Consider the following 24928-nt stretch of genomic DNA (forward strand, 5'->3'; position numbering starts at 1 on the left):
TTATTCGATGAGATTTTGAAAGTACCAAACTCAAAATGACACTCAACTTCAGCGACCAAAAGAGTCTACCGAACTGTGCAGACTGTCTGATCACTAAAGCTAGGAATTTCAGGTTCTGCACCTTAATAATTTTTTTATATTGAAATTTTCAAATTGTCTTGTCTTACAAGGAAAACTTGAAATAAACAACCTTAACTGTGTGTTGGTTGCACCTTTTTGCACCTTAACTCAATCTCAGCACCTTCTAGCACTTTCCCACTTACTCGTGAGTTTGCTCTTTTGCTGTGCCTTATTCATATATAAAAAACAAAGTAAACCGAACGTCTGCTGCTTAATCGACTTTTTCTTGTTGACTTTTTTTTGTAAATGGACAAATCCCCAACTTTTTTTATATTTTCGTTATAAATAATTTTTGTTTCTTAAGGTGTTGTAAATATGTGTATATAAACACCTCTAGATTTACTTTAAAACTTATAATTATTGTAAGAGATTCGTTTTATTAATTTAATGTGGATTTGTTGTATACAATATTTTATTGTCTCTTGTATAACTGGGTAGATAACTTGTTGATGACAAATAATTTTGCAAGTTGCTTAACGTCACACTGGCACAGATGGATCTTATGGCGATGATGGGGGAGGGAAGGGCTAGGAGTGGGAAGGAAGCGGTCGTGGCCTTAATTAAGGCAATTGCCTGGTGTGAAAATGGCAAACCACGGAAAACCATCTTCTGGGTTGCCGACAGTGGGGTTCGAACCTACCATCTCCAGAATAATGGATACTGGCCACGTTTAAACGACTGCAGCTATCGAGCTCGGTAATGATAAAAAAAATCGATTTATCTATATCTCCATTAATGCCTTTTAACACAAAGAAAGTAAAAGGAGAGATAATTACAATCACATTGGCTTTCGTTGCAGAATGCTAATTCAAATAGTACATGAAATTCCATACAGACATATCTCGGAAACGATTTGTTAGATACAAATAAATGAATCGTTATCAATTTGAGTATGATGAGATGGGGCCTCTTTTATAAAAGATCCTTCTATATGTCTCTCAGTCATGGCAATCCATCAATACTTCTCATCACAGAATTCGAGATCACATCAACCACCCGTACTCTAACGCCCATCATTGACCCCTATTCCGTCTGGGAATGGGAGCAGAAAAGAAGAAATCCTACCGTGTGTCTGGGACTACTGGACAAACGGAAAGATGACGAAAACAGTTAAAATAGTGTGGCCTTTAGTTGGCGAAAACGAGAGAAGCAGAACAAGAAGAAGCATATGCATCAGCTACCATGTCCAGTCATATTAATGTGACATCATTTCGGATGTGTAAAGACCGAACCAACTAACCCCATGGCACTATAGCCCTGAAGGGCCTTGACCTACCAAGTGACCGCTGCTCAGTCCGAAGTCCTGCAGATTACGAGGTGTCGCGTGGTCAGCACGACGAATCCTCTCGGCCGTTGTTCTTGGCTTTCTAGCCCAGGGCCACTATGTCACCGTCAGATAGCTCCTCAATCCTAATCACGTAGGCTGAGTGGACCTCAAACCAGCCCTCGGATCCAGGTAAAAAATCCCTGACCTGCCCAAGAATCGAAACCGAGGCCTCTGGGTAAGAGGCAGGCGCGCTACCCCTACACCACGGTGCCGGCAATGTGTTAAGAAGGAAGCTATATTTTTCAGCGCAGACTCAATTAAAGTAACTTTAAACCTTTAATAGTGGGGGAGGGGGTTACAGATAGGTTTTGTTATAGTGTTATAGACGTTAAAATTAATGTTCGATAGACCGAAAATATTTAAAGTTTCTTAGTTGGGATGTGCCGGCACGGTGACCATGATCGTTAAGACGTTCAAGTCTAATGGGTCTGACACCGTAGTTAGCCGGTTCGAGTCCCGTCGGTCGAAAACAGTTTCACCATCAGAATGTTGGCCTGCAGAGTACGGGAGGTGGTGGTATACAATATCTAATCACTAGATTGCGTGCCAAAAGCCTAGATTAAATTCCAAACATCTCCGCAGTGCTCATATGGAGTGAGGGCATATGACCCAGTTGATGGTGATTCGCCCGTCTGATGTGGACGTTAAGCCTTGAGCAGACCCTTTGGTGCTGTTCGACAGGAGTAGGCTATGTGCCGGCACCGGGTTTCACCCTCTCCCTTCTTACTGTCATATATCACGTCATTCATTTCATCTCACCAACTCCTCTGATGAGGTTGACGTCAGGAAGGGCATCCGCTCATAAAAACCCGTCAGGACAGATTCTTTTCACCTCATACCCGACCCCGTAGAGAAACGGGACTTCAACGTTCCAGTTTACAATACCAGATGGTAGAGAAACGAGAACTCTACCGGGCGTCCTCTTATGCTGAGACAGAGGGACTAACACGCGGTTGAAAAATGCTGTCAAATTTCCCTTTAGGAAAATCCAGTGGTCATAAATATGCCTGACAATAAATTAAACTCAAACTGATAACTATTAACCCTGTGGTAGTCGCGCTGCCTTTTATGGCGTGAATAGTCGCGGCGGACTGTGGGTCCGCATGTACATATAAATATATTTGGGCGTTTTAACAAAAACTAACATATACGATGCGTTTTTGAGGTACAATAACTAATTTAAAATATATTAAATCATTATAAAATGCATATACAACAATCAAAAGTGTCGAAATATTATAGAACAATACTACAGGAATAATCACTTCAACGATCCAGGGGACAGCCACAAAAGGATTGTCAATCACAGAAAAACACGTAATACACTGACTGACAGAGCAAATGCAACACCAAGAAGGAGTGGTTCGAAAGGGATGAAAGTTGGGGAAAAAACAGAGACGGCACAGACGAATAATTGATGTTTATTTCAAACCGATATGCAGGTTACACAATGCGCACGGCATCGACTCAGTAGGATGTAGGACCACTGCGAGCGGCGATGCACGCAGAAACACGTCGAGGTACAGAGTCAATAAGAGTGCGGATGGTGTCCTGAGGGATGGTTCTCCATTCTCTGTCAACCATTTGCCACAGTCGGTCGTCCGTACGAGGCTGGGGCAGAGTTTGCAAACGGCGTCCAATGAGATCCCACACGTGTTCGATTGGTGAGAGATCCGGAGAGTACGCTGGCCACGGAAGCATCTGTACACCTCGTAGAGCCTGTTGGGAGATGCGAGCAGTGTGTGGGCGGGCATTATCCTGCTGAAACAGAGCATTGTGCAGCCCCTGAAGGTACGGGAGTGCCACCGGCCGCAGTACATGCTGCACGTAGCGGTGGGCATTTAACGTGCCTTGAATACGCACTAGAGGTGACGTGGAATCATACGCAATAGCGCCCCAAACCATGATGCCGCGTTGTCTAGCGGTAGGGCGCTCCACAGTTACTGCCGGATTTGACCTTTCTCCACGCCGCCGCCACACTCGTCTGCGGTGACTATCACTGACAGAACAGAAGCGTGACTCATCGGAGAACACGACGTTCCGCCATTTCCTCATCCGAGTCGCTCTAGCCCGGCACCATGCCAGGCGTGCACGTCTATGCTGTGGAGTCAATGGTAGTCTTCTGAGCGGACGCCGGGAGTGCAGGCCTCCTTCAACCAATCGACGGGAAATTGTTCTGGTCGATATTGGAACAGCCAGAGTGTCTTGCACATGCTGAAGAATGGCGGTTGACGTGGCGTGCGGGGCTGCCACCGCTTGGCGGCGGATGCGCCGATCCTCGCGTGCTGACGTCACTCGGGCTGCGCCTGGACCCCTCGCACGTGCCACATGTCCCTGCGCCAACCATCTTCGCCACAGGCGCTGCACCGTGGACACATCCCTATGGGTATCGGCTGCGATTTGACGAAGCGACTAACCTGCCCTTCTCAGCCCGATCACCATACCCCTCGTAAAGTCGTCTGTCTGCTGGAAATGCCTCCGTTGACGGCGGCCTGGCATTCTTACCTATACACGTGTCCTGTGGCACACGACAACACGTTCTACAATGACTGTCGGCTGAGAAATCACGGTACGAAGTGGGCCATTCGCCAACGCCGTGTCCCATTTATCGTTCGCTACGTGCGCAGCACAGCGGCGCATTTCACATCATGAGCATACCTCAGTGACGTCAGTCTACCCTGCAACTGGCATAAAGTTCTGACCACTCCTTCTTGGTGTTGCATTTGCTCTGTCAGTCAGTGTACATTACATATAATAAAGAATTAACATCTCTGAGCATATTTTAGTCACTTTCTACATTCTTCAAGCGTTCGGAGCAGAAAATAATAGAATGTTCAAGACAGAAGTATTTATCGCACTTCTTTGAAACTGTATGTAGTAGCTCCGTTGTTTTTTCTATCACAGTAAGCACGGCGACCCCCTGCAGTGACTGAAATTCTCAAGAGGACGTCCTTTAGGTTCAATTTTAAAAATTTCACAGATCCTTGACGGAATATTACTGGGCAGATTATTTAAGGCAGCTCAGTTTCGCACATGTTCCGCAACAAGTTCTTGGAGAACAAGCGACGAAGGCGCGTGGCATGGGGTTGTCAGGATAATTTGCTTTAACTTGTAACAAAGCACGATCCATATGGCCAAGAACCACAAATAGTGACATATAACCTTGAAATTGAAGTCCTACTATCTACAAAAATAGCCCACTTACAAGACTTAAATAAGCAGCAACAGTTAGCAATCTTCTACAGCAATAGTCGCGCCGGACTGTCAGTCCGCATCGGCTATTTGTTTCAAAACTACCGCACAGAATGAAGCGAAATGAGAGAATGATGCATGGGAACTGTTGACAGGGAGGTATTGAAATCACCTGTCTCCTAAGGTCAAGGAAAAGCGGAGGGAAGATAAAAACAACAGCGTGCGAACTATGAGATCGCGTGCGAGCACTGCAAGGTTAATTTATTTTCACCTAACAATTCGTTTTTGTGAGACATTTGTATGGAATATGGAGTCAACAAGTGTAGGATTCTGTCCACCAAAAGGGGAAAACTAACTCAGGGCTAATGGAACTACCACGAAAGAAACAATCAGTTCTCTAGAGTATGATACTTTTTTGATAAAAGACCTTCCTACATGTACCTCAGTCATGGCCATCCATCAGTTCTTCACATCACAGCCTGCATGACTGAAAGGTAACATCGCATAACATATTTTGCATCGCTAATTTCCTGACACAAATTTTCAGATGGCCTCCCACACACCAAATAATGAGACATATTTATGTCAACAGGCATAACTTACATGAGGTGGTGGTGATTATTGTTTTAAGAGGAAGTACAACTAGGCAACCATCCTCTATATAACTCTAATTGGGAGAGAAAAATGGAAGTGATTCGACATTTCGAAAAATGAACGTGTCGGCCAAAGACAGACAAGGGCTATGAAGCGCGTGAAAATGAAGGACTCCCTAGGCCTCGTAACCTAATACCGTCGGGGTCCGGAAAAAACAAGAGTTGACCAAGAAAGGTCGGATAGGAGAGATGAAAGTGAGGAGCCTGGCATAAGTAAATGGAAGCCATGGCAGGCCTCAGCTATGGGCCCCGTGGTCGCTAACCCATGCTTCCTAGTTCAGAGCTCCCGGGGCCCGTATTAGTCGCCTCTTACGACAGGCAGGGGATACCGTGTGTGCTATTCTACTGCCCCCACCAACACGGGAATAACTTATATGAGATAAATCAACTGTTCAGTGTCCATTTCACCCATCTCGGATATGTATATACACCCATGTACATAAAATCCAAAACACCTTGAAAGACTAGATATAGGAAGTTCATATTCAAAGGACTTTTGTATTAGTATATTCTGAGGAAATGATTTGCATTTGAACCATTTTGGCCCTCAGGTTCACGGTCCACATAGATATCTAGGCATACCATCACCGACTGGTAAAATGAGCCTGCGGCTTTTGTTGTCTACATAAACCGAAAGTAATGGAACAGTGTGACCTGAGCAGACGTGCAGGATGCCTCGCAGACGTATGCGATAACCGTATCGTCAAATGAGTAAGTTTGAAAGATGGCACATTATTGGCATGAGAGAACGTGATGTATCCATCCGAGAAATTGCTGTTCGTATGGGACGAAGTGTGACAGCAGTGCGGAGTCTGTGTACAGAATGGTTCACAGAAGGCCGTAGAACACGACGGAATGGTTCTGCTTGCACCACCCAGATCACCCCCCGAGAAGATCAACACCTCATCCGAATGGCATTGCAGGACAAATCGGCGTCCTCCTCGGCTCTGGCGCAACAGAGGAAGAGTGTAACAGTGTAACACATCGTACAATATGAGGAGTGACAGTCCGTCGCCATTTATTACGGTCTGGGTTACCGGCCTACCTTTGACTAACGTGCATAAACATGCTAGACTGCAATAGTGTATGTAACAACGTCACTGGGGACAGGAATGGCAGTATATAGTGTTTTCGGGCGAATCCAAGTTCTGTTTGTTTGAAAATGATGGCCGCATTTTGTTTCGCCGCAAACAGGGGGAGGGGCATCACATTGAAAGCATTCGTACGAGACATACAGCGCCAACTCAAGCCTTATGGTGTGGGGTGCTATTGGGTTCAACCACAAATCACAGTTGGTGCGTGTTCAGGGCACTGTAACCAGTTGGACCTACGTGAATGACATCCTGCGACCCGTTGCCATACACTTTCTGCACGACACCCCAGACGTCATATTTCAACAGGACAATGCCCGACCACATGTTGCTGCGCGAACGCGTGCCTTCTTATTGTCACAGGATGTCAGACTATTGCCCTGGCCCGCCCGATCACCGGACTTGTCGCCAATCGAAAATGTGTGGGATATGGTGAAACGATGGATGCAGCGCTGTCTACGAATGCCAACCATCAAAGATGAACTGTGGAACCAAGTGAATGCAGCATGGATGGCTATACCCCAGGACGCCATTCGCGCCTTATACGCGTCGATACCATCACGCATGGGACAAGTTATCAGTGCCAATCGAGGACCTAGTGCCTACTAGGCAACAGGACACATGATGAACCTAGGTGACTGAAATGCTAATCGTTTCTGCAGAACATACTAATGAACATGTCCTGTGAATATGAACTTCCTATTTCTAGTCTTTCAAGTTTTTCTGCTTTTTATGAACATGAGTGTGAGTACAAACGTGAGTCAAACGAAAATCCACATTCTTCAGAACAGTGCACCGGCGCCGTATCAGGATTTCTGTCAAAAATAACTTTTCCCTTTGCGAAAATCATCTGATTATAAATAGCCCCCCCCCCAGTGTCACGGCTATCCATCAACGGCTGCTAGTTTTAGATGGCAGGATAAGACTTAGCCTGCACGGTTGCCATGGTTACACTTCCGTCACACATTTTGTCGCGTTACGTTACGGTACACGAATTTTCGGATGACCAACAGCCATAAGATATATTTATGTATCGAAGAGAGAGATATAAGTTCTATGAGTTATTAAATATGAAAATCCATAGCCTGTTTCCAGTCATTCAACCAGGTCAGGAATGGAATGAATAAAGCCCCATCTAGCGGCGAGGATAGGAATTTATTTGCAAGTTGCTTTACGTCGCACCGACACAGATATGTCTTACGGTAACGATGAGACAGGACAGGGCTAGGAGTGGGAAGAAAGCGTCCATAACCTTAATTAAGGTACAGCCTCAGCATTTGCCTGGTGTGAAAATGGGAAACCACGAAAAACCAAATTCAGGGCTGCCGACAGTGGGGTTCGAACCTACTATCTCCCGAATACTGGATACTGGCCGCACTTAAGCGACTGCAGCTATCGAGCTCGGTACGCGGGAATAACTGATAAAAAAAATTGTACACTTTAAATTCCCATACAATACATCGTACCGGTAAATTCAACAAATCTCTCCTCTGTATAGCATCAAAGCTTCTTAATACTTTTGGTCTTCGCCAATTTACGAATACTGCTAACACCCAGTCTCTCAAAAACCATTGAACAACCTGCTTCTTGGATGGATACAACTGATTTTAATTAATAAAGAATTCTCGTGCATCGCTTCATCTTGTTCTCTATAAGCCAGAACATTTTTTCCAATTCTTTCCTTACCTTGAAAATGTAATCTTTAAAACTGCAGCATTTTGGATCTTTAAACTATCTTCTTGTCGTCGATCATCAAATCATCAACGGAGTTATTTATTTCAAAAAGTCATTTGAATTTCAATAATCAATTTAATAACTCAGATTAACAAAATCTAAATAATTTTCATATCATTTATGTACCTTCGCTTAGCTCAAAAATTACATTATCGGGTCCTTTTGGGTTACCCCGACTGCAAGATTTCTGACGTAATTAAATATATGTTCTTACATTAAGGTAATACATATTTAAGGTTTTATTTTATCTTTGCTCTTAAATCGTGTATTAGACCCAGTGGCAAATTGTAGCTAGTAAATTTCATACACGGGAGGCTCTTAACTTGGGAGCATGGGTTAGCGACCAGGGGTCCTTTGCCTGAGTCCTGGCATAACTTCCACTTAGTTGTGCCAGACTCCTCGCTTTCATCTATCCTATCCGTCCTCCCTTGGGCAACTCTTGTTCTTTTCCGACTCCGACGATATTAGACAATTCGAGGCCTAGGGAGTCTTTAATTTTCACGCCCTTTGTGTCCTCATCTTTATTTCACCTATGTCCGGCTCCATGGGTAAATGGTTAGCGTGCTGGCCTTTGGTCACAGGGGTCCCGGGTTCGATTCCCGTCATGGTCGGGAATTTTAACCTTAATTGGTTAATTTCGCTGGCACGGGGGCTGGGTGTATGTGTCGTCTTCATCACTATTTCATCCTCATCACGACGCGCAGGTCGTCTACGGGAGTCAAATCAAAAGACCTGCATCTGGCGAGCCGAGCTTGTCCTCGGACACTCCCGGCACTAAAAGACATACGCCATTTCATTTTTTCATTTCACCTATACCGTAATTTCTCGAAGTGTCGGATTCCAATTTTTTCTCTCTGACTAGTGTCAGTAGAAGATGGTTTTCTAGTTGTACTGTCCCTTAAAACACAAATCACCACCACCATCTATGCATGTGTGAGAGAGAGTTGATCTAGAACCCTAGATCATTCAGCACCTTCACGTGTCAACAACATCTGTACTGCTCACCAGTGAGTACTGGTCAACAAGCTTCTGACCTTTAAAGGGGAATCTTAGAATTATGCATTGTACCAACATCAAACTTCTGATTGGATTGAAGCCCTGCATTTCAGGGTCAACATTAAAGTCGAAACTTGTCGGTCGGTCAAACAACAACATCTTACAAATAACAAACATGAAATGTTGAACAATAAACGGAATTAATTAACTGCAGAATTCCATAATCAACAATATCATTTGTGATTAATAACATTTCTCGTTTCAGATATTTATCCCAGTTTTCATTTCTAGATGATATTTTTCTTTGGCTGACTAGAAATACTTCACATCCTTTGAACATGAAACTCAGTAACCTTTTGGTAAGACATTAAACAGAATACTTTGGGTGTTCCTCTCTCATAAAAGTTCCCTACTTAGTGATATGCTCCACCAATAAATACATACCTCTTTACAGAGTTCCAGGATTTTGCTGAATTTTGACATTTTAGTTCAGACTTCAGCAAAGAAAATTATATATATCAAGTAATAATTAATGAAATCCATTATCTTGAATTAAACAGTCCAAATAAAGAGAAGGATTGACCATGAAGGTTGCGAATGTGTTTACTTAATGATTACGAAGTGAGACCGAAACATCTTTTGAATTATTATAACAGTTGTTGTTTCCAAAGTAGAGACGATGTCAATTTGGAATTGCATAAGAGGAAATGGAGATCCCTGGATGTACGTAAAGGAATACAAAGACTGCGCAGCAACGTCTATGCATGTAAGGTGAACAAACGGTACAGCAGACCACTTTAATATGCATTTCGTTTCTTGATAAATATTCATCAAAATTGCTAAATATATTCATAGTTAGCAGTTACCTTTGATCTGATGTCCAGCTTCATGGATAAATGGTTAGCGTGCTGACCTTTAGTCACAGGGGTCGCGGGTTCGATTGCCGGCAGGGTCGTAAATTTTAACCATCGTTGGTTAATTCCGCTAGGACGGGGCAAGGTGTATGTGTCATGTTCATGATAATTTCATCCTCATCACGACGCGCAGGTCGCGTACGGGCGTCAAATCAAAAGACCTGCACCTGGCGAGCCAAACATCTCCTCGGACACTCCCGGCACTAAAGCCATACGCCATTTCATTTCTTGATCTGATGTGGCACCTATGAACGAGATAATGTCGTCCATGTATTCTCTAACCACCGATAGTTTCGGACCAGCTGCCATCATTTTCTTCGCCATTGCCATCTGTCTGATCACCCCGCAGAATATCTTCAGAAATAGCATAGTGGAATATCATTTGGTAGACTAGGTCACTTTCGTCGTTATCTAGCCATTGCTCACTTCAAAAATTCAAGAATCGTTTTCTGGTTCACTTTCTTTCAATAATTATGTTTGGAATTATTTTCATTATCCCTATTTATTTCCTCAAATTATATCCGTCGTTAAATCCGAAAGTTTATTGTAAATGTCTATTTTAGGCATTGCTTTAATGGAACATTCATCTTACTCACTAGGCTTCCAAAAATAGGGGATATCTCATAAGTAGCCAGTACTAACTGCGCATGAAGGCTGGCATTTGTTCAGTGGGCACTCTTTCGTGATTTTAGAATATATATTTTGAATAAAACTGCTCACATATCTAGGTATACCCAGCTCGCAGCAAAGGACATTAGAAGTGGGTATAAATGCCGGGCTGAGTAGCTCAGACAGTTGAGGCTCTGGCCTTCTGACCCCAACTTGGAAGCTTCGATCCTGGCTCAATCCCGTGCTCAAACGCTCAGCCTCGTGTGAGTAGATTTACTGGCACGTGAATGAACTCCTGCGGGACTAAATTCCGGCACCTCTGGGTCTCCCAAAACCGTAAAAGTAGTTAGTGATTCGTAAAGCCAATAACATCATTAGAAGTGGGTATTTAGAGTGACCAATATTTTTTAAAAAATATTTGAACCAATATACTCTTCATGCTTGCTTTCTACACAGGTGTTGATTTGCAGGTGAGCAACTTCCGATTGTAAGTCTAGTCTTACTTTTGCCGTGTCTATTGTTCATGGACATTTTGAAACCGACATCTCAGAAGATACTCTAGTGTAATTTCTGCTCAACACATACAGTCTTCGAGCAGCACTGAATAGCAGAATCTGCCCGCTGCTGACTTTGTTTTAAATTGTCTTTACGTCGCACCGACACAGATAGGTCTTACGGCGACGATGGAATAGGAAAGACCTAGGAGTGGGAAGGAAGCGGCCGTGGCCTTAATTAAGGTACAGCCCCAGCATTTGCCTGGTGTGAAAATGGGAAACCACGGAAAACCATCTTGAGGGCTGCCGACAGTGGGGTTCGAACCCGCTGTCCTCCGGATGCAAGCTCACAGCTGCGCGCTCCTAACCGCGCGGCCAACTCGCCCGGGGAAATGTGCGCTGCTGATACCTCCCCTAAGCTAACTGAAGGGGAGAGCAAGAAGGTCGGCGAATGTAAAGTGGTTCTCGACCCACAAGTTGCCTCGGCAGGGCCGTAGTCCGACCGCTCTGCATTCCGACCGGTCAACCGAGCTGAGGAGGGGTGGCCATGGCTCTACCGCGGTTCTACGCTTCTGTATTCGGGAGACGGAGAGGGACTGGTCCCACCATCGGCTGTCCTGAGAACTCCATTCTCCTGCACTACGGTGAATTCCGGGACAATTCACAGTATAGGCCACGGCCGCCAACCCTCTTACCTTCTCTGCATATTTCCTCCTATGATACAAATCTCCTGGTCTGAGAGACGGTGTCACCGTCTAGGAGGCCCGCCTTCCCTTAAGGGGAGGAATGAAAACGTTTAGTAGTAGTAGAGAGCGAAAAGGCTTATGTTGTGACGTCTGGGTTCAGGGGCAAGTCTCGCGAAACCACAAGATCGTCAGGCTGCTAATCCTGATGGGCAGACAGATTCCAATGAACATGTAACTTCTGTGCTATGCACGCCTTAAATTTAAATCTCCTTCCTGTTCCGGATATTTTGTGTTATCCTCATCCATGTCATAAGCTATGTAATTTTGTAGAGTTATTTTATTATGTAATTTTATATCTTTTGTGGGTTTATTTCCTCTTGTTAAAGGGAGGTCATTTAGCCTTCAAATGAGGCCATTTGGCTGAGGCCGGAAACATGTACCACATTTCTGTTGTAATGTGTATACCCCTCGGAATCCTACGCTCCTTGATTGACCACGACTTCTACCAAAAATTAAAAAAACAATGGGAACTGAAATTTCTAAATTTCTTTCTCGACCTCAAAACAGTGAGGGCTTATCCTTAGTGTCAGTGAGTACTTACGCCCCCATACGATGTATATCAGGTACAGTATGCTTTTTGGTACTTTTCTATGTGCTCTTTCGGAATCTCTTGCATTTTGTGTTATAGAGACTTTCTATAAATTAGTCTCTATCTTATTGAGTACCTATGCTCCCTGATGGTTCTTCCAACTGTGTACTTAAGTTGGGATTTCAGTGTGTTTTACCCTCAAAATCTCCTTCTTCTTGACTGATAGTGGCGTGTTATAATTAGTTTTATATACTGTACTAGCTGCAGTACCCGGAGTTGCACATATAGTTTTTGGATGATTACCTTTAAGATTTGAATTACCAGTTAGTTACGTGTGAAGTGATTTTCTATAGAATTCCTTTTTGACATGTTGATTGATATTTTACGATCTTGTGTTTGATGTCAAGTTTTAAATTATTTAATTTTCAAGTAAAACTTCGTCCTTGTGGAAGCTCGGATTGACTTGGAAGTATTTGATCCTTTCATGAAAATAATAAATGATAACTAGGCCTATATGTATTTACCCGTCCCACTACAGATATGATGTACATGATTTCAACTGTCATTAAGACTGTCACCAATCAGCTTTGCGGCCCAAAAGTAGTGGATTCAACACTAATCTCCGTCATTTTAGACTATTTACTTTTAAGCCCCTCTTAGTGCCCCCCCCCCCGTCTCAATGGCAGGCTGAAGGTGGACTTCAACGGTATCCAGAGCGTCCCAATTCGTCTCAGTGTGACACATTAACAATGGATTCCTTATTTCCCATTTTTTTAATGTTATCCCCTCCCATTCCACACCCCCAGCGGCGATTCGGATGTTTCATCTGCATAGTTTCTTTTTCTCAAATGGTAAGTCTATGTGTACCAAGATTCGTTGAGAGCTCTTCTGGAAAATACCCACATGCATCCATAATCTCGGTTATTTTTACGTTCATTTTGACCCGTTTTCAACCTCCATACTGATTGCGCCAGAAATATGACGTAACCATCCAGAGTGTTATAGTACAACTCAGCGACCTCGTAAACAATGTATTCGACATTAATATCAGTAATTTTCGGGTATTTTTATATTTCACCAGCCAAAATAAGGAAATCGAAACCATGGTTTGACACTGAGTGCTACCAACACCGAAGAAAAACGTTAGATGCCCTACACAAAGCAAGACTCAAAAATATAAAAGATGACTTAGAGGAATATGCTAGGAAGAGAAAGGAATACAAGATGCTCTTGAAAAGCAAGAAATCACAATTTATAGAAAAAGAAGCACTAAGAGAAGCAGATGAAGCACGCAAGGACCCCTACATAGCACTTAGAAGAAAGGTCACCAGAACATCAGATGAAATCCAAATGGAAAGTTGGGAATGCCACTTCTCTCGAATTTTAAATAAAAGACAGACAAACAAATCACATGATAGTAGGACACCGAATGAGGAGGAAAAGACCTCCCAAATTACAACAGAAGAGGTTGAAACAATAATCAAAAACACAAAAAACAAAAAGGCAGCAGGACCAGACGGTATTTATAATGAGATGTTAAAGGAATCAACAGGAGTGTTAATTGAAATATGGACAGAGATATTCAATAAATGCCTCAGCTCAGGAGAAATTCCAGATAGCTGGAGAAAGTCGACAATCAAAGTCCTATACAAGGGATCAGGGGATACAAATAATCCGAATTCTTACCGTGGTATAGCACTTGAAAATAACATATTTAAAATCTATATTTATATTTCACCCCCTACCCTAGGAGTTTTAGTGGTGTTTTATCCAAACAGTATTTCTTTTCCAGATAGTAAGTTATTTGTAATTCATAAGTCATAAGTAATTTTGTATGAGGGCTATGCTAGAAGAAATATTTCTTCACCCGTTCTCACTACACTGCCGATTGGGACTAAACTTTGTGTTAAACGAATTTGACACAAATATCGGTAATTTTATACATTCTCTTTTCCACCCCTTCTAATCTCCATGCCGATGGGTGCTGAACACGGACTTCAACGACATCCGGAGTGTCATTATTCAACTCAGCGACCCTCCCAAAAATGGACTGTGAAATAATATTTGTCGTTGTCCATTTTGTTTACATCTCACCCCTTTTGTGTTTTTTATCGTTCACCCCGCCCCTAGTTGTGCTAGAGGCACCTTACCCTTTCTTCCACATAGTAAGGCATATATATACCAAGTTTGGTTGAGATGTACGCTAGAACATACACACATACGTCCTTAAACTCGGTCACTTTGGACATTTTCCTTTCTTCACACGTTCTCACCAACCTTGCCGACTGGGAATGACCTATGAAACAGATTCGACACAAATATCAGTCGTTTCCGATTATTTTTATATTTCACCCTCTACTCTACGGGGCTAGGGTTTTTTACTTCCAATGCATGTTTTCAGTCATACTTGTATCAGTTTTTGTTGAGAGCTATGCCGGAACATACACACTTACATCCATTATCTCGGTCATTTTGGAAATTTCGTTTTTCACCTTTTCTCACCCCTTATGCGAAAAGGGGCTGAACTTGGACTTCCAAAAATTTTTAGTGTCACTATTCACCTCAGCAACCTCGAAAAGAATGGATTCGACACTATTTTCGATTGTTTTTATATCTCACCCCCTTCAACCCCTACCCCTAGAGGAACTAAGGTTGTCATACCCCCACGCGATTTATCTCCTGATATAAAGTCATAAGCGTACCAAGTTTGTTTGAAAAATAAATGGTAGCCTCAAAAATTAATGATTCGACACTATTATTGGTCATTTTAGTTAAATATCACCCCCTCCCCTACTATTTCCAGGGGTGTCCTTCCCCAGACAGTACATTTTCTAGATATCAAATAACACTTGTATCAATTTTGGTTGAGGAGCACGCTGGAACATATATACGTCGATTATCTCTGTTATTTTGGACAATTTCTTTCTAACCTTCTCAACCGCTATGTTAAGGGGGCTGAACTTGGACTTTAAAAAATTCGGAGTGTCACTATTCACCCCAGAAACTATGGATTCGATATTTTCTTTCATCCCCTTTACCCCCACTCCTAAGGATGCTAGGGGTGCCTTACCCCCACCGGATAGTCTCCTGATAGTAAGTCATACGTCTACCAAGTTTGTTTCAAATTTCTCCAGTAGTCCTTAAAACTATGGATTCGACAATATTATTGGTCGAAAATACACGCAATTCAATCATTTTGGTAATTTTATGTTTTCACCCTTTCTCACCCCTGTGCCAAAGGAGGAGTGTCACTATTAAACTCAGTGACCCAGAAAACTACGGATTCGGCACTATTTTCGATTATTTTTATATCTCGCCCTCCCCCCTCCCTCGCCCACACCCTAAAGTGGGCTGAACTTTGACTTAAAAATCCGGAGTGTCACTATTCATTTCAGCAACCCCGAAAACTATGGAGTCGGCACTATTTTCGATTATTTTCATATGTCAATCTCCCCTTGCCCCCCACCCCACCGAAAAGGGGCTAAACTTAGACTTTAAAATATTCCGGAGTGTCACTATTCATCTCACCGACCCCGAAAACTTTGGATTCGACAATATTTTCGATTATTTTTATATCTCACCCCCTCGTCCCCCAACGCTTAACGGATAAAAAAATCCGGTGTGTCACTGTTCATCTCAGCGACCCCAAAAACTATGGATTCGACACTATTTTCGATTATTTTAATATATCAATCTCCCCTAGTCCCCCGCCCCAAAGAGTGCTTGTGATGTCTTACGCCGTTGCGGTTTGCCTGTTGATAGTATGTCATAAGTGCACCAAGTTTGATTGAAATCGCTCCTGTGGTTTAGGAGGAGGTGTAATCTATATATATAAAATAAGAGTTTTGTCTGTACATTGCTCAAAATTTGAAAAGGATGGTATTTCTGTATCATTCATTCCATAGTAACAAGGAAATGCATTTTTTAATTTCCGTAATTTCTGTCTGTCTGTCTGTCTGTCTGTCTGTCTGTCTGTCTGTCTGTCTGTCTGTCTGTCTGTCTGTCTGTCTGTCTGTCTGTCTGTCTGTCTGTCTGTCTGTCTGTCTGTCTGTCTGTCTGTCTGTCTGTCTGTCTGTCTGTCTGTATGTATGTATGTATGTATGTACACGCATCACGAGAAAACGGCTGAACAGAATTTGATGAAAATCGGTATGTAAAGTCCGGAAATAAGTCGCTACAATCTAGGCCATAAATAATCTTTTTCACACTGAGGGAAATGGTAGTTTAGGGGAAGGCCTAAAATTTAATTCTCAAATATTTATGTTATTAGTGGTCCTATCTTAATGAAAACCGGTATGTGAAATTCTAAAGTAAGTCGCTACAATATAAAATATAAATAATCGTTTTCACTCTGAAAGAAATGGTAGTTTAGGGGAAGACCTACAATTTTATTCCCAAAGATTTATGTTATTAGTGGTTCTATCTTGATTAAAATAGGTATGCAAAGTCGGCGAATAAGTCGCTACAATCTACGCCATAAATAATCTTATTCACGCTGAGAAAAATGGTAGTTTAGGGGAAGGCCTAAAATTTAATTCTCAAATATTTGTTATTAGTTGTTCCATCGTAAGTAAAATCGGTATGCAAAGTCGGGGAATAAGTCGCTACAATCTAGGTCATAAACAACTTTATTCACGCTGAGCGAAATGGTAGTTTAGGAGAAGGCCCAAAATTGAATTCTCGAATATTTGTGTTATTAGTGGTGTTATTGACAATTACTATAAAAATAAAGTTACATAGTATTAAATTTCCGATCATTTAGATCTTAAACATCATTTGTTCTTTGCTTCGACTGGGGACTTTTGTAAATTTATTTAATATTGTGTTGATTTTTTTTTTTTTTTGCCGGGCTGAGAGGTTCAGACTGTTGAGGCGTTGGCCTTCCGACCCCAGACTGGGAGGTTCGTTCCTGGCTCAGTCCGGCGGTGTTTGATGGTATTCAAATACGCCAGCCTCGTGTCGGTAGATTTACTGGCACTTAAATGAACTCCTACAAGACTAAATTCAAGCACATCGGCGTCTCCGACAACGGTAAAAGTAGTCAGTGGGCGTAAAGCCAATGTCTATTTGTTTGTTTGTTTGCTTGCTTGGGTTGCTTGTTTGTTTGTTTGGTCATCCAATAGTGTGGGGATATCCCCTGTTTAATTGGAGTGTATTAAGACAAACACAATTACCCAGTCTCCAAGCTACAAGAATTAACCCAACACAATTAAATCCTCTGACCGGCCGTGAATAGAACCCGTGGCTCTCTGAACTGACGGCCAGTACGCTGACCATTAAGCAAAAGAGCCGTATTATTATTCTTATTATTCTTATTCTTATTATTATTATTATTATTATTATTATTATTATTATTATTATTATTATTATTATTATTATTACCGTGACGTTTTGGGACACAGAGGTATAAGAAGGTGCCAGGGTGAATGGGTGGACAGGAAAATGACCAGAGCGTAAGTTAAAACACTAAATTTTGAAATTTCATTTCTTTCCTGTTTTTTATTTTAAAATTTAATAGATAATCTTAACAAGCAACAACAAATAACAGGTAAAGAGCTCGTTATCTTGGATAACAAAGGGGAACTATAAGTTCAAAAATCAGGTACAATAGAGAAGACTATCGACACAATGAGGAAAGCAACGGGGAAACTACCTCACTCTTCATTTTCCTAGTACGCCTCTTCAGTGATGCCTAGGGCATCTATGACAGCTGATGGAAGAGCTGTTGAGGATGCAACCAGCCTTAGGGATGAAGACTGAACATATGTACATACATACATACATACATACATACATACATACATACATACATACATACATACATACATACATACATACATACATACATACATACATACATACTGTACCAGGAAAAGATTATGGGGCCAGAGCATGGGAAGGATCTCATGTAGTGAGCGGTTATTTATTGGAGCAGGTACATAGAAGGATAGTTTCGCAGGGCAAATAATAGATGGTAACTAAGTTTTTGATAATATTTAATGATATTTTCACGTAAATCACCCTGTGGTTGATTTATCAAGATTAAATTTTCAATCAATCTCTCCAGAACGCAAAAATGAATTATAGGCACTGAGGCATCCACTTGATGTTAAAAATGTATACCAAAATGAATACCAATTTTCCGAGATCTTAAACACCCTACAGTTCATCTAGGACTTCTTATATAGATTTAAATTCCAAAATAACACTTTGTACATAGAACTTCAATTAACCAAATTTCTAGATTGCGTAGAAGTTAAGTCCATCACTTGTGATGCAAACCTCCAGTTTTCTAAGATTGTTAAACATAACATTAACACACACTTCCATTAATAATCTGACAGTTCAAATAAATGTTTTCGATCACTTGCTGTAAACTCCTACAGTTGATCTAAACCAATTTTATAAGAAAAGAAAATAGTGCACTTGTTTTATGGTAAGCCCTATAGTTCATCTAAGTGAAATGACTTCAATTTACACAAATTTTAAAGAAAAATCTATAGTTCAAAATAAGATCTGAAGTTTTCTTGAATAACCTCCTACAGTTATTAGGAACAGTAGGATTAGAAACCACACGAAGCACTTTTCTTTTGACGAATGTAGCACTATGAATGATTAAGTGCTTTGTTAATAGTCAGTTAGTGTCTAAGTGGAATTACTCACGCAAAAAATATATGAAAAACACTTATATCACCTACAATCTGCTTATAAGGATTGATGAAGTACTGTCCTGCGGCTTGGTGACTGTAACTGCAGCATGCAGCCAAGACTCGAACTCGACACCAGCAGTGTGACACGTTTCATCCAATGAAGACACCACGTTATGATGCCTCGTCGAAACTGCGATCAATGCCTCGTCAAAACCATGCTCGAAGAAATCACGATTAATCCCACGCTGGAGATGACGTTCTACGCAGTGTAATACCACGACACTTCGCCAAGATTTCCGAGGTTCTCTTAAAGAGAAATGTTGAAACACGGAAAGTTCAATTGGCACAATATAATGGGCTGTAGAACTCGAATTATCGTTAAAGAATTGTATTATACACTGACATATGTCTTAATGCACAGTTTGTATTCTCACTTTTGTTTTACGACGTTAAATACGTGACTCGGAATATCACAGTCTATGCTACAGTGTGATTCATAAGTCAAATTAATGCAGTAATGACCTACAGTCGTTTTCAAAATGAAAAGCACAGTCTTTCACTCACAGTTTATAAAACATGAATTGAACACTGTCACAGTTCGTAACAGTCACTTATTATGTCTTAAATTCACTCGTAGAGTAACCATCACAGTCCATGAAACACTCGAGAAAATGTAATTAATATCGCTCCTAGAACAGTCTCTTGGATATTAATGTTCATAGATTAAGAGGTTTTTATGACTGAATTTGCATCACACGAGTTCGTATGATGTAATATTGCCATACAATGTCCTTAACATTCAGGTAGTATCTCGTGGTAATAATAGAAAGTTCGAGAAATCACGTGAAATTCGAGAAATCACGTGAAAAATAGTCGCATTTAGTCCAGTCAATTATTGAATATTCTAGTGGAATGGTATTTCAAACAGTTCACAATCGTAATAGTACACGAGAAATGCGTCTCAGAATTAATTAAATTGTCATAAATTGAAAGTTCAGTTTATCACGCACAATGTCCTAGTATGCTGTCACTGTCAATGACAAAGTTTAAAATTATGAGAGATTGACAAAGTCCACAATACCGTCAACTGGTAAATTAAACATTTGAATTCTCAATTATACTTCAATGCACAGTCTCTATCGTAAATCCACTTGGTTAAGACACTCGTAAATCTTATACAATGAAGCTTCAGTCTAAGAAAATTTTACAATATTTCACACGTCACGACACGGTTGGAACTTCCCTTGCGACGACCTCGCACAATTCAAAGTTCTAGAGTGTAACTTTCATATCTTTCGCGAAGCGCGACGGAGCACAGTGACGTCTAGTCACGAGTCGTAGAGTTTAAGATACACTGACTATACCCTCGAGTCGTCGACCTATTTATATCCGGTTGGAAGCAACTCTCTGAATCAGGCGACAGAGGGGTGATAATACTTCCCAACCTTCAACTCGTTATATCTTTGAAACCACTCGGTGGATTCATCTCAAATTTTCAAGGTTGTATTTTTAAAATGCAAGCTACAATTTGGTGTTAGACTCATATTTATTGGTCAAGTCGTTGAGAAGTACAAAAATTGTTTCGAGACGTTTCTGCGGGGAGGTGAGCTACAAGCGGTGCTGACGTCACTCGACCTTGCCCCACTCATGCTGTCTTCCTCACGCAGAGCAGTGTGGACGAGAAGGTTCTCTCGTATAGCTGTTCGTACATCGTAACTTAGCCGTTCCCTCATGAATAAAGGTTTTACAACACATATATGCCAGGGCCTATACCTTTCTGGTACAATACATACATACATACATCGACACAATAGTTTACAAGAAATTAGTATTGTAGCTCTAAAGGTAACCTACACTAGTTTACAAGATTATATTTGCTCCAATCACATTCTAGGAGATTGAGCACCAAAATTTCCTACAGTCCAACCTCTCAGAGGCACAAGCTTCTTACAAAATTACGCCAGGTAAACTTCAAATACTGTGTTTACAGTCATTTCTGATCAACCGTAATTTACACATCTGTCTACCAGTAATTATACTTTAAACAGAGGCAATGATTGCCCATACTAAATGGCATTAATGCAAGAATAAAAGGTTTCAGAAGATAGGCCTTGAACGAAAGGGTAGGAGGCGAAACTCTAGCACTCCTTTTGAAAAACACTTAAAATCCTAAATGGGCTTATGGTCCGATGTTTCAGAGGCTAAGCCTATACTACAGATTAGATGTGAAATATTAAGTACCAAAACAGTGTGAGGAATTTAGAGATTTAGAAAATCTTAGTCAAAATGGGAATTAACAGAGGGCGAGTACTCTTTATTCCCTTCATTTACATATTTCCCAGAGGGATTAGAACAGAGTCCTCAGGCTTGCCGAATATCTACATTTAAACAATGAATTTAGTGCTTTACATTAAGAGTTCAATGTCTGCTTCTGAGATTCCATACTTTGAAAGATCTTTATCGATCTCCACCAACCAAGGAGGAATCATTTTGAGTCTTCTGAAATAGGATAATAATGGTTTACAGATTCTTTCAGCTGGCAATGTCAAGAGGTGAGCGTAAAATGTTATCCTTCTTTTCTGGATTACGCTTGATATCTTTTCATTGTGGGTGTATATTTTTAAGTTGCTCCGAAGTCTGTAAACACCATCTTTGAGACTGGGACCAAGAATATTTCGGGTAATCCTCCTTTTCTTAATTGCCAGTTTTTCAAGCAAGCTGTGTGTTCTAAGTGTTAAACATTCTGCTGCATATAATGCTTCAGGTCTAATTACAGTTTAATAATGTCGAATTTTTGCATTTTGAAAGATGGATTTTTTTTTTTGTTATATAACTTTCGACTGAGCCGGAACGCTGTTTCAAACTTGTTGACAAGTGTTAAGACAGCGAAATTCTCAGAATGATTGAATTCAACCCATTCGCCAAGATACTTGAAACTTTCCATTTTCAAGATTCTACCGTCGGCAGTCAGAGCATGTATGATGTTAGAAATGAAGTGAGTTTTGGTATAGGAGATTTTGAGGCCAATTTCAAAGACGCATTCATGCAAGTAATTTATTTCGTCGTTGCCGGGACAAAACCTTCTATGTGATAATATGTTTGGAGATATACTGACCCGCAGCACATACATTATGAAGAGCGATAATGCCTTGACCACATTCACACAATATTGCACCTTAGATGACAAAACCTTACCGGTCAGAGTTCTAAGCTAAAATATTTTACATAGGAGGTCTTGTCCCGGCAGCGACGATTTGTTGAGTAACTGGTTAAGGAGAGCGAGGTCATCTGCAAAAGCAAGGCAGTCAGTATTGATACCATTATATATACCGGGTGGTACAGCTGCCCCTATTCACGCCGTTTTATGCAACCCGCAGATTATAGTCGAACCTAAAATATTGACCTTGACTACTCACTACAATGTCTGCTCTTACAACGCTTTCCATAATTCGTGTATTCGTGTCAAGCAAATCAGCATTAATGATAAAATACCGATTGATGGTAAAGAATCGTGAAAATTATGTGTCGCAGAAACGTCCTGTACAGATAAGATTATTGGTGAATGACTAGAAGTAGCAGCAACACAACAGCGCTAAACAGCAACCCGTGATAGCCGAGCTTGCTAAAAGGTAGAGGAGAGTACCGGTGTTCGTTAGTAGGCGGTTCGAGTCCTGTGTACGACGAATATTTTATTGCGTTGTTGATGTTCCTGAGAGTCGTGTTGTTGACGACAAATCTAAATCATGATCAGTTTTCATATTGCAGGTACTCAGCTATGTTTGTTTTTTAAGGAGCTCTTAAAAGAGCTATTTGCAATAAAGTGAGATTGTACCGACAGCGGTGCGATGGGCTTATGCATGGCCATTCGATTAATGAAGCAAATGTTCAAAATGACCACCTGCTTCGTTAATGCACATCTGAGCACGGTGGAGGAGAGACATTCTTGATTGCTGCAACATATGTGGTGGAATCTGCCTGCAGGCTTCCGCGATGAGCCGCCGTAAATGATTCGGGCTCTCAGGCTCCTGCTCATAGACTCTTTCCTTTAAATAACCCCAGAGGAAAAAGTCGAGTGGAGTAAGGTCAGGTGATCTAGCCGGCCATGTGACCGGACCCCCTCGCCCAATCCATCGTCCAGGATATGTCCTATGCAAGTGGTTCCGTACTGCCAACGACCAGTGTGGGGGAGCTCCATCCTGCTGGAACCACATCCGTAACCGTGTCATAAGGGGCACATCCTCCAATAAGAGTGGGAGGTACTCACGAAGAAACTCTAGATAGCGTCGTCCCGTGAGGTTACCTTCGAAGAAATATGGTCCAATTATCTTGTCACCTAGTATCCCGCACCACACGTTGACGCCCCATTGTACCTGAAATCGAGCTCCCCTGATCCAGTGAGGATTTTCAACGCTCCAGTAATGGTAAGTTGTGACGATTAACAGTTCCGTTGTTGTGAAATCTGGATTCATCACTAAAGAGAATGTCCATTAAGAAATTCGCATCAGCTTCAACTCTTTGTAATATCCATTGCGAAAATTCTATCCGTTTTGGAAAATTCATCTCCGTGAAGTTCCTGGTGCAGCTGTTGATGGAAAGGGTGGAATTTATGGCGGTGCAATATTCGCAGTACAGATACATGACTGATGTTCAGTTCATTTCCTATGGCCCGTGAGCTGGTGTGCGGGTTGTATGCAATTGCATTTTGAACAGCTTCGTCGTTATTTCCAGACGTCACTGGAGCATCCCGAACGGGGGGTAATGTATGAAATGACCCCGTTGCACGCAACCGTCTTTCAACACGTCGAACTGTATCTGCAGTTGGCAGCCTTCGTCCAGGAAATCGTTCTTGATACAAGCGTCTGGCTTCCCGTGCATTTTGCCTTGCTTCTCCATAAAGTAGTACCATATTCACATAATCATCCCGTGAATACATAATGTTTGCTTTCGTGCTAACCGTACAGTACGTGCTCACACGTTGCTGCTAGGATTACGATATGCTGTTTCATGTGCCCTACGTATGAAGTGTAGACCGCTGTTAGTTGGTCTTCGAGTCGAACGTGCGCAGTTGCTTGGTTGAATGGGTGGGTCAGAATGTTGACAACACGTGCACTGCGCTTCATTCCCTGTAGTCGTTTGCCATATGGAAGTCGCATGTTATTATTCCTTTCGTATGTATGCTTTCGTGCCGCCTCTGTGGTGTAGTGGTTAGCGTTATTAGCTGCCACCCCCGTAGGTCCGGGTTCGATTCCCGGCTCTGCCACGAAATTTGAAAAGTGGTACGAGGGCTGGAACGGGGTCCACTCAGCCTCGGGAGGTCAACTGAGTAGAGGTGGGTTCGATTCCCACCTCAGCCATCCTCGAAGTGGTTTTCCGTGGTTTCCCACTTCACCTCCAGGCGAATGCCGGGATGGTACCTAACTTAAGGCCACGGCCGCTTCCTTCCCTCATCCTTGCCAATCCCTTCCAATCTTCCCATCCCCCTACAAGGCCCCTGTTCACCATAGCAGGTGAGGCCGCCTGGGCGAGGTACTGGTCATACTCCCCAGTTGTATCCCCCGACCGAGAGTCTGCAGCTCCAGGACACTGCCCTTGAGGCGGTAGAGGTGGGATCCCTCGCTGAGTCCGAGGGAAAAACCGAACCTGGAGGGTAAACAGATGATGATGATGATGATGATGATGATGATGATGTATGCTTTCTTTGTAAAGTTGGCAAATTACTTTTGAGACTTAAGAACGTTAAATATTTATTACGAATGGCCTTACAAGTATAATTTAAAAATAAAATTGAAAAGCTCGTGACTAGATTCGAACTCTAAATGCCTGCTAACATATTGTATGCTCGCTGCGATTGGTACCATGTAGCCACTGCAGGC

This window comes from Anabrus simplex, chromosome 7 (assembly GCF_040414725.1).
Source record: "Anabrus simplex isolate iqAnaSimp1 chromosome 7, ASM4041472v1, whole genome shotgun sequence".
Classification (NCBI taxonomy): Eukaryota; Metazoa; Arthropoda; class Insecta; order Orthoptera; family Tettigoniidae; genus Anabrus; species Anabrus simplex.